This window comes from Asterias amurensis, chromosome 17 (assembly GCF_032118995.1).
Source record: "Asterias amurensis chromosome 17, ASM3211899v1".
Lineage (NCBI taxonomy): Eukaryota > Metazoa > Echinodermata > Asteroidea > Forcipulatida > Asteriidae > Asterias > Asterias amurensis.
In genome coordinates, this window is record NC_092664.1 from 3,183,141 (window position 1) to 3,196,524 (window position 13,384).

The window sequence follows — 13,384 nt, forward strand, 5'->3', positions numbered from 1 at the left end:
CCTAATTGACTTAGTTGTTGTCAATAACAACAACAATAACAATAACAATAACAATAACAATAACAATAACAATAACAATAACAATAACAATAACAATAACAATAACAATAACAATAACAATAACAATAACAATAACAATAACAATAACAATAACAATAACAATAACAATAACAATAATAACAATAACTAGAGATTGTGAACAATCACAAAGCTGTTCCAGAATGTTTTGTTAATAAAAGTATTCTATGCTTTAACAAAACCCATACATAACAGCCATATGAATTTTGATTACCTTGTCTTTTATCTCATACTGAATCGAAATGAGCTTTAAAATTAGAATTTAAGGTCAACATGGCATCGTGGTCATTATTTGAAATAAATTTAATTAATGTTAAAAAATCGGTTGTGTAGTTCTTGAGATATGATCCAACTTCCGGGAAGTAATGGTCAGTACACCTGTACTGGGTCACGGTAAATCAAGCTCGATTTTGAATGCCTAAAGAGTCTAAAACTGAAAAAGATTGAAAATCGGTTGTGTAGTTCTTAAGATATGGTCCCACTTCCGGTTGACCCGGAAGAAAAGGTCAACATGGGGGTCATGGTTTTCAAAGTTAATGTTTAATGCCTAAGGAGTCTATAACTGAAAAAGTTTGAAAATCGGTTGTATAGTTCTTGAGAAATGATCCCACTTCCAGTTGACCCGGGAATAAAGATCAACACAAGGTCACAGTTTTCAAAGTTAATATTTAATGTCTAAGTAGTCTACAACTGAAAAAAGTTTGAAAATAGGTTGTGTAGTTCTTGAGATATGGTCCCACTTCCGGTTGACCCGAAAGAAGAGGTCAAAATGGAGTCACGAATTTTCCCCAACAAAATTTAATGCCTAAGCAGTCTTTAACTGAAGAAAACAAATAAATCGGTTGTGTAACTCTTGAGATATGGTCCCACTTCCGGTTGACCCGGAAGTAGAGGTCAAATCGGGGTCACGGTTACCCAATGCAAATCTATCATGCCTAAGGAGTCTATTACTGAAAAAAACTTTGAATTCGGCCGTTCACTACTTGAGATATAGTGCTGCAAAGAAAAACTCATTAAAGCTTCTAATTATCATAAATTATCACGTGATGACGTCACAGTTTTAAAATTGTGTTTTTCGTACTAACAAATTTCTTAAGGTACATGATGGTGTGTAACTTACCCCAATCCAATGCCTTTTACAAAAAACCTATTAGAACGTACATTCGTTTTAATGAATACCCTGAACCATCGTAGGATTCCAATATATGCCTATTGGTTGTGTACAAATCCAATGGAGTATGTCCAGAACACGGTTAGAAAAAAAAGAATGCAATGGGCTAACATCAGGACAGCGTCGTAGACTCCCCTCAAGTAAGTCCTCAATGCAAACAGGTCCACACTGTATTGCTACCACTCGTAGAGAAAGTGTACAGCCACATGAAAGCGACTGCACCCAGTTTAGTGACTACATCCAGAAGTACTACGTTGTACCCATGACGGCAAGATTTTAATTTATTCGTTAATGATAGACGTCCCTTGATTGGTTTTAATGGACGGAAACCATTATTTTTAGAATCAGTTTATTTTTTGACACAAAATATCAAATTTAGGAAACAAACAGATAAATATTTTTGAAGTTATTAAGTTTTTGACCATTTAAATGTTGACATTTGAAGAGCCATTGTTTGTGCACAGACACAAAACGTGCAATACATGACGTCATGGTGACGTCGTCCGGATTTTAAGGCCATGAAATAGTTAAACAGTACCCAAAAAGTACAAAATTGAAAAAAAAATTGCGATCGTACGTATAGTTTGTGAGATATGGCAGTCTAAAGATTGGCTAATTAAATATTCATGTCGTTATAACTTAGTTAATTAATTATTTAATTTATGCAAATTACATTTAACTGAAACTTCAACACCTAAGCTTTAATATGATATAGGGTCTGACTCTTTTATACTAAGCCAAGTATACTAAACAACAGCAGCAGCAGCAGCAGCAGCAGCAGCAGCAGCAGCAGCAGCAGCAGCAACAACAATAATAATAATAATAATAATAATAATAATAATAATAATAATAATAATAATAATAATATTTATAGAGCACCTTTTCCAAAGGAAATTATTACCAATTTATCTCCAGTAACCATAGATTTATATGCTAATTATATTTAACACTTGTTACTTTGGAATACATGTCCGGGCAATGGTGTTTGAAGCTTTGCATGGTGTGGAGAATAAGAGTAACTATAAATATATGAATAGTAAACTTGTGGGTACAACCATGAGTAAAATCTCTTTTAAAGGAGTGGTGGCTCTGAAAAGAGTTGGTTTGGTTTATATACGTTTCAAACACTATACTCTGCTCGTCTTCAGGAGAAACATTCTTCATTCTCATGAAGACGAGCAGAGTATACTGTTTGAAATGTCAAGACCAAACCAGCTCTTTTCAGAGCCACCACTCCTTTAAAAGAGATTTTACTCATGGTTGTCCCGCAAGCTTACTATTCATATTTATATTTATAGTTACTCTTATGTCCGGGCAATGTAGCTTTGCAGCTTTAATTTGATGTAAACTTTGTACCAGGTAAAATTTTTAGTGTTGAGTGCAACCCTGGAGAAAGTCATCACATGCATGTGACTCGTGTTACTGTTGTTAGTCACAGCAGCCTTAACCAAACTGCATGTTATTGCAGTTTGTTTATCTATGATTTATTCCACTTTCATTTCATCACCCTGGTGTTCTCTAAAATTAGTTTCGGGTAAAGATTTTTTGCCTAAGCTAGAGAATCTCTGTTGTAACTCTTTAATACTTGTTTGGACTACATGTACACCGCATTTCATGAAGTCTTATTTAGTTTGTATATATTTTTCTCCCAGTCTTTTTTCTCTTTTTTTCTTGAATATGTACATGGCACACAATCTTTGGTTCAAGTAACAAGAACTAGTCATTAGTTGGTTTCCTTTTTTTGCTTTTTCATATTTAAAGTAATTCTTAGTTTGTATGCTACCATTCCAAGTTATAACAAACAAAGAGTAAACATTAAATAAATGTTATAGTACAAATCACTGTTTTGTTTAATCGCTCCTTGTCACTGGGTGAGCTCATTAGCCTACATGTAGTGGTTAAGATCTACTCTAGAATGAGGAAGGTGGACTACCATCTCAACTGCCTAAGTATTTTCCCCGCAAGACTATGAAAGTCTTTATTGAAAAACACACAACCAATTATTTATCTTTTTCACTTATCCAAATATAACTTGGTTTGAGGGTGAATAGTTGACATTAGTATCAACTTGCAAAACCAATGCTAGCTTATATCGTTTATTCACCCAAAATAAACCATGTTATATTTGTTTCACTATACTTCATACATCTTCAGTTACCAGAACAATATTATTTAGAGCAAGGGGAAATGACGTTTGTGAACTAAAACGCACCATGACGAGTTTATTCATGTGTCGGATGTCGCTACAGCTATGTTCGCTTGTGTGTACAACAGTACCACAATGGTAAAGTGCATGACAAGTAGATTATCGCCCGGGCTGCCCGGGAGCTATTCTACTTGTCATTTACCATGTGTTTGAATACTCGTGTGCGCGCTTGGTAATAGCAAAAATAGCACCTGGCCCGTGATGATGAATTGACCAGTGAGAACTAGACTTTCAGTCATGAGTATGTATGAGGTCTAGTAACATAAGTTAAAGAATGACTGGGTTCCCCTTACCTGTTTCCATGAGTTAGTCTTTATCACCAGCAGTTTGTGAGCACAATAAATCTCCAATAGCACATCATCATGCACAAGCAAACACATCACTGAGTGTCACTGAACACAACTGTTGGTTTGAAGAGGTTAAGATATAATCAATTAAATTACCAGTAAATTATTATTCAACTGGTTTAGAGGACAACGAACCACAACAAGGCTATACATTGAAGTGCATGAAAGTGTGATGAAAATTAAGTCTCTAACAACACAGTCAAATAGTGAAGAATGCAAACTCTTCCAGAGCCAATTATAAACATTGTCCAAAAAACATCAAAACCAGTTGGGCCTGTTTTTTTGGTGTCAGTCGAAAGGTTTAAGTAAATGCAGTTTTAATTGAATTATTAAACATAGAGGTCGTTCAGACACAGTACTAAAGTCGGTTTAACTCATGGTTCAACCCGATCGAGTTCAACTCAGTGTGTCTGAACAGATCTAAAGTTAGACCGAATCGAGTTCAACCCACAAAAGTTAAACCGTCGAGCGAGGGGGTCTATCTTTAGACCGCTTCGGGTTTATCTTTTAACACTGCGTGTGGACAGAATGACATCCGGTTTTAACTCGCAACGGACGACCCATTGTGTGGTTCAATGCACAGGCCCGGGACCCGGAGTGCTTGTATACGGTTTCTGTTGCCTCTGATGCCGAAAAGCACCAAGTATTTGTATTACGTTCTTGCCGCTTACCCAAATGGCGAAACTCCCTCGATCGGTGTATGCAGTTTAACAATGGCCCACGCCCATGACTAATTAAATTCTGGGGAAAAAAACATATTTTCCAAGCGTTTTTTGTTGAGTGTCCTACAATAAATTGAAACTGTTTTCATCCGTATATACTACGAGCGCAGCGAAGAAGCATGGATATTTTGTAATGCTTTTTACTCACATGCACAGCGCTGCCATCCCATAGTGATCAATCTCTGATATCCCATAGTTATCTATCACCGATCCCATGGATGTGCTTTTCTATTGCCGTCACCATTACTAGCGTGATGTACTCTCAAATTGTATTTACGTAACTTGCACGTGTGTATTTGTATTTATGAACGAATCGGAATAAAAATCGCGGCACCAGCTTTTGAGAGATCGCAACTTCCAATCGATTGAGGTACAAACTTTTATTAAATCAGAACCGATGGTATAAAACACAAAAAATAAACGTGTTCTGATTCATGGGATATGGATAATATTTTGGTGAGTTTTCTCGGCTGTTTGTGTCAATATTTTGTTTGTTTAATTATTTGTTTAAGAGTCATGTTCATGTTTGTTTTAAGTGCCCGTATTCTCCCAACGGTAGAACTGTTTTTCACGTTCGATTGAGCAATTTTTATCCAACATATAACATGTTCTGATGATCGTCCAGGGCACTCAGTATCTCGGTGCGTGAATCTGATGAATAAAACCGGATGTTAAGAGCAATGGGGCCGCGTCTACTTTGACCTCTTAAAACCAAAGATAAACCGGATCGGGTTTAACTCTGTGCTGTCTGAACGCAATGGGTTTTTATTTTTACGACCGTCCCCCGCTGCTCGTGAAAGTTAAACCGGTTCGGGTCTAAGTTAGTACGCTGTCTCAACATACCCATAAAATCTCTGTACCAAAATGGACATAAAAACCCACATGTAATCCCTAATACCTGTACAAGACCTGTCTCCAAATTGTTGCACAAACGAGGATTAGAAGAGATCAATAAACTGCCTCCATTGTTTATATTTATTTTCTGTTTATGGGAGGCAAGTTCAAAATACTAGTATACCATGGCAGATTATTGGCAATGGACAATAAAGGAATCAATGTATGGTAAACAGGGTTTTAAACTAGCGGTTTTAACCCGCCAAAGTGTTTAATGAATAAGGGAATAAAAGGGTAGCGACGGGTTCTTATAATGGTCTTTTAAAACACAAAGGGTCATTGCTGTGTGATAAAGGCCCGAGCAAGGTTTTAAACGGACGTTTAAGAACGAGTCACTACTCTTTTATTCTCATTCATAAATGCCCTTTTGTTAAAAAACACAATTATAGACACTTTAACAAAATTTTGAAAATTCAAGGTTTGACATATTTTTTTGAAGAATCTGTTTGATGCGCGTGGGTTGTGTGTACGCGCACGCGCTTAGATTACATGCACGCGCTGTTACTAATAGCTATGAATTGCGTTCCCATGATAATATTGGCAAACGTTAGGTTGCGTAACACAGTTTTTGAGAAAGAAGTAATATCTCACTAAAACATTTGAATTGAATTTGAGACCTTGGCTGAGTTCTCCAATGGGAAACTTACACTATCTGCCATTCACCAAGAGAGGGCGCTCTTCACCAGGTAATGTCAACAACTTAGGAATAGGAGAAGCATGAGTGACAGTCACTGACATCAAATACCATGTGTTTTGCGTGTTTTTGATTGTGTATTTTGATTTAGCCAAACTGTATTTTGTTTTTCATAACACAATGCCAGCATAAACCGCACTGTTCTGGAACAGGACGTACTGGACACGAGTTCCCCTATGATAACAAGCGGTGTGCATGAGGTTTTGGGAGTGTTTCTTCTAGGGTAATTAGCAAAAATTCCAAAATGCTGACCTACAAAAAAATTGAGAAGAAATCTGAAGTTTAGTGTATGACAATGTATCTGATTTAGTTTTCAAGAGGCTGAGAGACTTCTAAATATTTTTGTGAGTATTTTTGAATTTTTAGCATTTACCATTGTTTGGTATAGGAGTTGTGCACCCTTACCTGGTAGGTCTGCTGCCCTCTAGTGGCAGAGCTTTCGAAAAGTCTCCCATTCAAGCATCTGAAAGCACATTTCGCCAAGGGAGCTTTTTCACTATTCTCTCGCAACTTTTCACAGGTTTTTACAGGTTTGTTATTTTATGCATATGTTATGCATATGTTAAGATACATCATGTGAGAATTCGGTCTTTGACAATTACAGAGCCTTTAAGGCAAAGGTTTTAACCTATTCACAGTTGGACAAATCATAAGTTAATTCTCATCAAAGAGACCCAAAAACTCACGAAGCAATTGTTGGACGATTGTTGTCTTTAAATCAAGTAAGGGTTTCATTGTGACAACAACTTTCTCAACTATGAGAACTTTTTGGGAAAGCTCATAAATATGATTACTATGCAGAAATCCCAGTAAAGTATTTTTTTAAACAGCCAACATGTAGACTCTATTATCATGAAGTGTGAAGCTGCTGGCTGCCCCATATCCACTGGTTCATCCAAAGCAAGTTCAATTGCTGCAATGGACAAATAAAGAAGACAACATTCATTTTAACTTTTGCAAAGGTGAAGAACTACGTGTATAACGATAGATGAGCCTATAATAAGCACAACATGTCGATCAGAACACTTTCACTCTTGCTTTGCTAAGAACAACTTGCATCAACCTGGCCCACTATTCCAAAGTCAAAGGTCAACCATTCTACAACTTATGAGGGGCTTAAAGTCTACAATCAGTTAGGCCTACTGTAAATTGTTTTTTAAATCACCTTTAGACAAAAATGCCAAAACCATGGAGTTCTAAAGAAACAGAGTGAAACTGTAGGGCTAGGTCTAGCCAAGGGTGAGAGTTAACTTTAGTCTGGGGTCTAAGGTTAGGGTTTAAAGGGCTGGGTCTAAAGTTGTTATTATTCCGAAAAAATTTGGGATACAAATTAGGGTAATCAGTTTGGCACATCAATTAAGGCCTTTTTAGGTTTGTTGGTTGTCCGTTGTTAAAAATTCTTCCAACTGAGGGAACTCTGCAAGCTCCCACAGTAGAATACACATAAATTCCAAGCTGGCAACACCCAATCTCTTTCACAATACACAGTCCCAGTTTTATATGAACCGGTCAGAGGTTAAGGTTGTTGTCAAGTCAGTATGAGTATCTGTACAGGAAATTGTAAAACATCACATACATATACATGTAGCACAGCATTCAACAAAAAGGCTATATAGGAAATCCCACATATGAGAAATCCATACATGGTAGTGCTTGGTGTGGCATCGTTGAATGATATACAGAAAGCAACCATTCAGTGTATTGTGCCAACATCTAACGGATCAATGTTGGAATTTACTCTTCAACTACAACATTTGATGTTTTATGCCAGTTGATGTTTCAAGCTATGTTCTTTCATTAAAAACCAGTAAGTTATAAATGTGTTTTGTCAAAAACAGGGTTTACATTCTAAAATAAGGGTCGTATTTTAAAACGCTTCAGGGATTTTCTTACAGCAATAACTTAGTTGGTATGAACAACCACATTAAAAACAATGGCCTGTTGCGTTTTAAAACAAGACATAATTACGAGTGTACCGCATCTTAGATCATAAATTGTACACAATGTACATGTACAGCAAAACCTTCACACACCACAGCATGACTTGTACAGCCGATATTGTGCAGCATCTTTATGTACATGTACAAAAAGGACATTAAACCATGAGATAGTGTATATAGCTTTAAATGAATACAGAGACGATGTATTATTGATTTACAATGGCAACCAAAACATAGCTTTGATTGATTTTACGTTTGGGAGTATTAGTTTAGAGAGCTGCACAATGTAGTTTTCAAGTACATGATACAGTCCGACGGGGATCATACATAACAATTATTGTGTATGAAAATGTATTGTACAAACTATTGTGTATCAACACAATATATTATCATACACAATAAGTCCAGAGTCAACGTGTATACTTGAGTACATAATACAGGGTAGTTATAATGTACGTAAATTGAGGTTGTCATGTACGTACATAATTTATATAGGATTAAAACAATCAAAATAAATGGTTACAAACAAAAATGCCAACTGTTTACTTTGCTTTTAATGAAAATTTGAAACATTTTTATTTATATTTTTTTATGTTTTATTTTTTTATATAACAACATTGCATCCCATAGGCCTACATGTGATATGCCTACATGTAAGAAAGATGATGAAATTGCTCAATAAAAATGAAGGGTACATTTGAAATAGCTATCAATATGTAAATTGATTTCAATTATTTTTTTTTTAATAACAAATAAAAAAAAATTGGTGCCGCTGCCAAAATCAAGGCGGGCGAGGACGAGCAACATGTTATTTTTTTTACTTGGCCTCACAGCTATTAATTTACAGTAAAAGGAAACTTATCCAGTTAAACCAAAATGTTTGTCCTCTGCTCATTTTGACAAAGGGATTGCCCAAATCTCCCATCAAATATAAACACCTCCTCACCCATTAAAATTTACAAAGGTTCCAGTATCAACCTTGAACAATGTCCCTATAACTCTTGGTTAAGAGAACTATTTTTCAGGGCATAAGTGTAGGTCATCCAAAAACAACCCCAGTCAACAACCCCAAGCTACAATCCTGGTCAAAATGCTTGGACCACCCACTCACAAGAGCCAGGAAGGCAAAAAAGATTTATTTGACCTTTGTTTGAAGATAACGATAGTAGAAAGCGTATCTTAAAATATTAGTTGCTGAGGTGCTGTAGTTTTTGAGAAATAAGTAAAACATTGTCATGAAAATAATTTTTGTCTCAGTGATCATATGACGAAAACTATTTTAGCATGTAAAATCGATTAACATCACATTGTTTTACTCATTTCTCAAAAACTACAGCACCTCAGCAACTAATATTTTAAGATACGCTTTCTACTATCGTTATCTTCAAACGGTGTAAGTTTAACGTAAATCAGTGGACATTGTGTTTTTTGTTATAAAAAGTAACTGAAAGCCTTGCAGAGAGTATTTATTCCTAGAACATCAGTGCAATGGCATTGACGTTTTACACTCCTAGCCTACAAAAATACCAGGCCACTATCTACTTAGTTCCCTTAATTAGTACATGTATGCAGTAAGTACTGGAACAGGGCTCGATAGATACCCTGCTCCCGACGGGTTATGCAACAGTTGGTCGGTAGTCCAACTTCCGACATAAACAGCTAACTAAAACTAAACCGAACAAGAAGGAGAAGGCACGGAATAGGATCTACGTACAAAGAAAAGTACATGTACATTACCATTTTTGTCGTGTCAATTTACCTGTCAATTTACTTTATTGAATGTTAGTCTCTCAACTCAGCGTCAAAACTCATAAAAACAGTGATGTGTTTTGGAGTAATTTGTGCCGTCTGTTTCAGTTTGCACACAATTACATATACATGTACATGACCATTGAGTAGTAGTGTAATGTTAACAAGCTAGACAAGAGGGGCAGGGTACCACATCTGACAGTAGACTGGTCCCCTGCCCACAGCCTTGCTGTGCCACTAGAGGGAGGTATACTGAAATTGCCTTGATTCTCCATCCAGGGGCGCACCAAACTAACACAAACAAGAGTTTCTTTTGAATAATAACGTTTTGGGGTCATCATTTACAACAATCTAATCCAAACCTGAAGAAGTTCTGTGCTTCAACTTTTAAGAAGACTGGATACGTTTTTTTATTTAGACTTGAAATTTTTCTGGGCTTTTTCTTCTGGGGGGTAATTAGAAACGGCTGACCCCCAAAAGTTTAAAGGAAAATTATAGTTTACTTGTCAGAAAATAATGTTCGATAGATTTTCAAAAGGCTGGGACACTTTAAATATTGATTGAATATTTTTGAATATCGTTGGTTGAAATATGGGAGTTTATTTTGTGCGGTGAGTACCCGCCACCATTACTAGGTGTGGGGGGGGGGGGGGCTACGAGGAACTGGCAACCACACCATTGTTTAAAAACCACGCCAACTATAACCATCCTTTGTAGTGTTATATAACAGACCAGACCAGTACAATGCTAAGTTCAGGCAACCTTGAATCATATCCAATTAAGTTTGTTACGGTCCCTATGTGAACTCGGCCCCTCGAAGCAAACCAAAGTGTCAAATACTTAACAAGAATAGGGCCAGGCAATATCCCTTTCATATAGGTTTGGATAAAAAGAAATCAACGCAGAATATACTATGACAACAAAATATATTGAAACGAAATTCAAGCTTTTAAACCAATGTTTTTTAATAAACAAAAAAGGAGGGGGAAGCAGGACTTATTCCTTCCATATAAGATTGGATATCACTTATTTCATGGGAGAGAACAAAACAAGACCAACAAATATATTGCAAAGTTAAACTCAAGCTTTTAAGAACTGTTTTAATTTATGAGTGGTTTATTAGGAAAAAACAAGCTTGGGAGTACAATTCAATGTTTATTATGAAATTAACTTTCAAAAATTTTAACAGTGGACACTGTTTTCTTCTTTCTGTGTTATTATATATATCCAAGCCTGCCAACGAGCCTTTTCGTACAACTGGTAGTGATCTACATATCTATAGGAAGCAAAGACTAGTTACAAAGGAACTGGCAACCACACCATTGTTCAAAAACCACGCCAACTGAAACCAACCTTTGTAGTGTTATATAACAGACCAGACCAGTACAATGCTTAGTTCAGGCAACCTTTAATCATAACATCCACAAAAAAGTGTGTGACGGTCCCTATGTGAACACGGTCCCTCAGGCAAATGAAAGTGTCAAATACTGAACAAAAAAGGGCCAGGCAATATCCCTTTCATAGGTTTAGATGCATTTATTTCATGCCAGGAAAATACTATGACAAAATATTATATTGAAACGTAATACAAGCTTTTAAGCATTGTTTTAAATTAATTTTTATTTTCATGAACAAAAAAGAGGCACGCACTTTTTCTTCCATTATAAGTTTGGATACACTTATTTCCAAAACTAAATTCAAGCTTTTAAGATTTGTTTAAATTTATGTGTGAATTTTGCAAAAACAAAAGGCTCATGAGTAAAATTCAATTTTTAGTCTGCAATTAATTTTCAAAGAGTTTATCTGTGGACATTGGTATCTTCCTTTTTCTGTGTTATTATATATATCCAAGCCTGCCAAAGAGCCTTTTCGTACAACTGGCAGTGATCTACATATCTATAGGAAGCAAAGACTAGTTACAAAGGAACTGGCAACCACACCATTGTTCAAAAACCACGCCAACTGAAACCAACCTTTGTAGTGTTATATAACAAACCAGACCAGTACAATGCTTAGTGCAGGCAACCTTTAATCGTAATAACCACAAAAAGTGTGTTATGGTCCCTATGTGAACACGGTCCCTCAAGCAAATGAAAGTGTCAAATACTGAACAAAAAAGGGCAAGGCACTATCCCTTTCATAGGTTTAGATGCATTTATTTCACGTCAGGAAACTACTATGACAAAATATTATATTTAAACGTAATTCAAGCTATTAAGCATTGTTTTAAATTAATTTTTATTTTCATGAACAAAAAAGAGGCAGGCACTTTTTCTTCCATATAAGTTTGGATACACTTATTTCCAAAACTAAATTCAAGCTTTTAAGATTTGTTTAAATTTATATGTGAATTTTGCAAAAAAAAAAAAAAAAAAAGGGCTCATGAGTACATTTCAATATTTAACTTGCAATTAATTTTCAAAGAGTTTATCAGTGGACATTGGTATCTTCCTTTTTCTGTTTTATTACATATATATTCAAGCCTGCCAAAGTGCCTTTTCGTACTACTGGCAGTGATCTACATATCTATAGAAAGCAAAGACTAGTTACAAAGAAACTGGCAACCACACCATTGTTCAAAAACCACGCCAACTGAAACCAACCTTTGTAGTGTTATATAACAGACCAGACCAGTACAATGCTAAGTTCAGGCAACCTTTAATCATATCCACAAAAAAGTTGTTACGGTCCCTATGTGAACACGGTCCCTCGCAGCAAATGCAAGTGTCAAATACTGAACAACAAAAAAGGGCCAAGCAGTTAGATGTATTTATTTCACGCCAGGAAAATACTATGACAACAAATTACATTTAAAGGTTATTTAAGCTTTGCTTTAAAGCATTGTTTTAAACTAATTTTTGTTTTCATGAACAAAAAAGAGGCAGGCACTTTTCCCTCCATACAAGTTTGGATACACTTATTTACAAAACTAAATTCAAACTTTTAAGATTTGTTTTTATTTATATGTGAATTTTGCAAAAACAAAAGGCTCATGAGTACAATTCAATTTTTAGTCTGCATTTAATTTTCAAAGAGTTAATCTGTGGACATTGGTATCTTCCTTTTTTTGTGTTATTATATATATCCAAGCCTGCCAAAGTGCCTTTTCGTACTACTGGCAGTGATCTACATATCTATAGGAAGCAAAGACTAGTTACAAAGGAACTGGCAGCCACACCATTGCTCAAAAACCACGCAAACTGAAACCAACCTTTGTAGTGTTATATAACAGACCAGACCAGTACAATGCTAAGTTCAGGCAACCTTTAATCATATCCAACCAAAGTTTGTTACGGACCCTATGTGAACACGGTCCCTCGAAGCAAATGAAAGTGTCAAACTTAACAAGAATAGGGCCAGGCAATATTCCTTTTATATAGGTTTGGAAAAAAAAAAAAAATCAACGCAGAATATACTATGACAACAAAATATATTGAAACGTAATTCAAGCTTTTAAGCATTGTTTTAAACTAGTTTTTGTTTTCATGAAAAAAAAAACTAAATTCAAGCTTTTAAGATTTGTTTTAATTTATATGTGAGTTTTGCACAAAAAAAGGCTCATGAGTCATTTCAATATTTCATA

General features: G+C 35.6%; 1 protein-coding gene across 1 annotated transcript in view; it reads left to right on the forward strand.

The window, feature by feature from the left end:
• LOC139949512 (uncharacterized) overlaps positions 1–13,384 on the forward strand; it is a 287,926-nt gene that overhangs the window by 113,007 nt on the left and 161,535 nt on the right. The window lies entirely within an intron of this gene.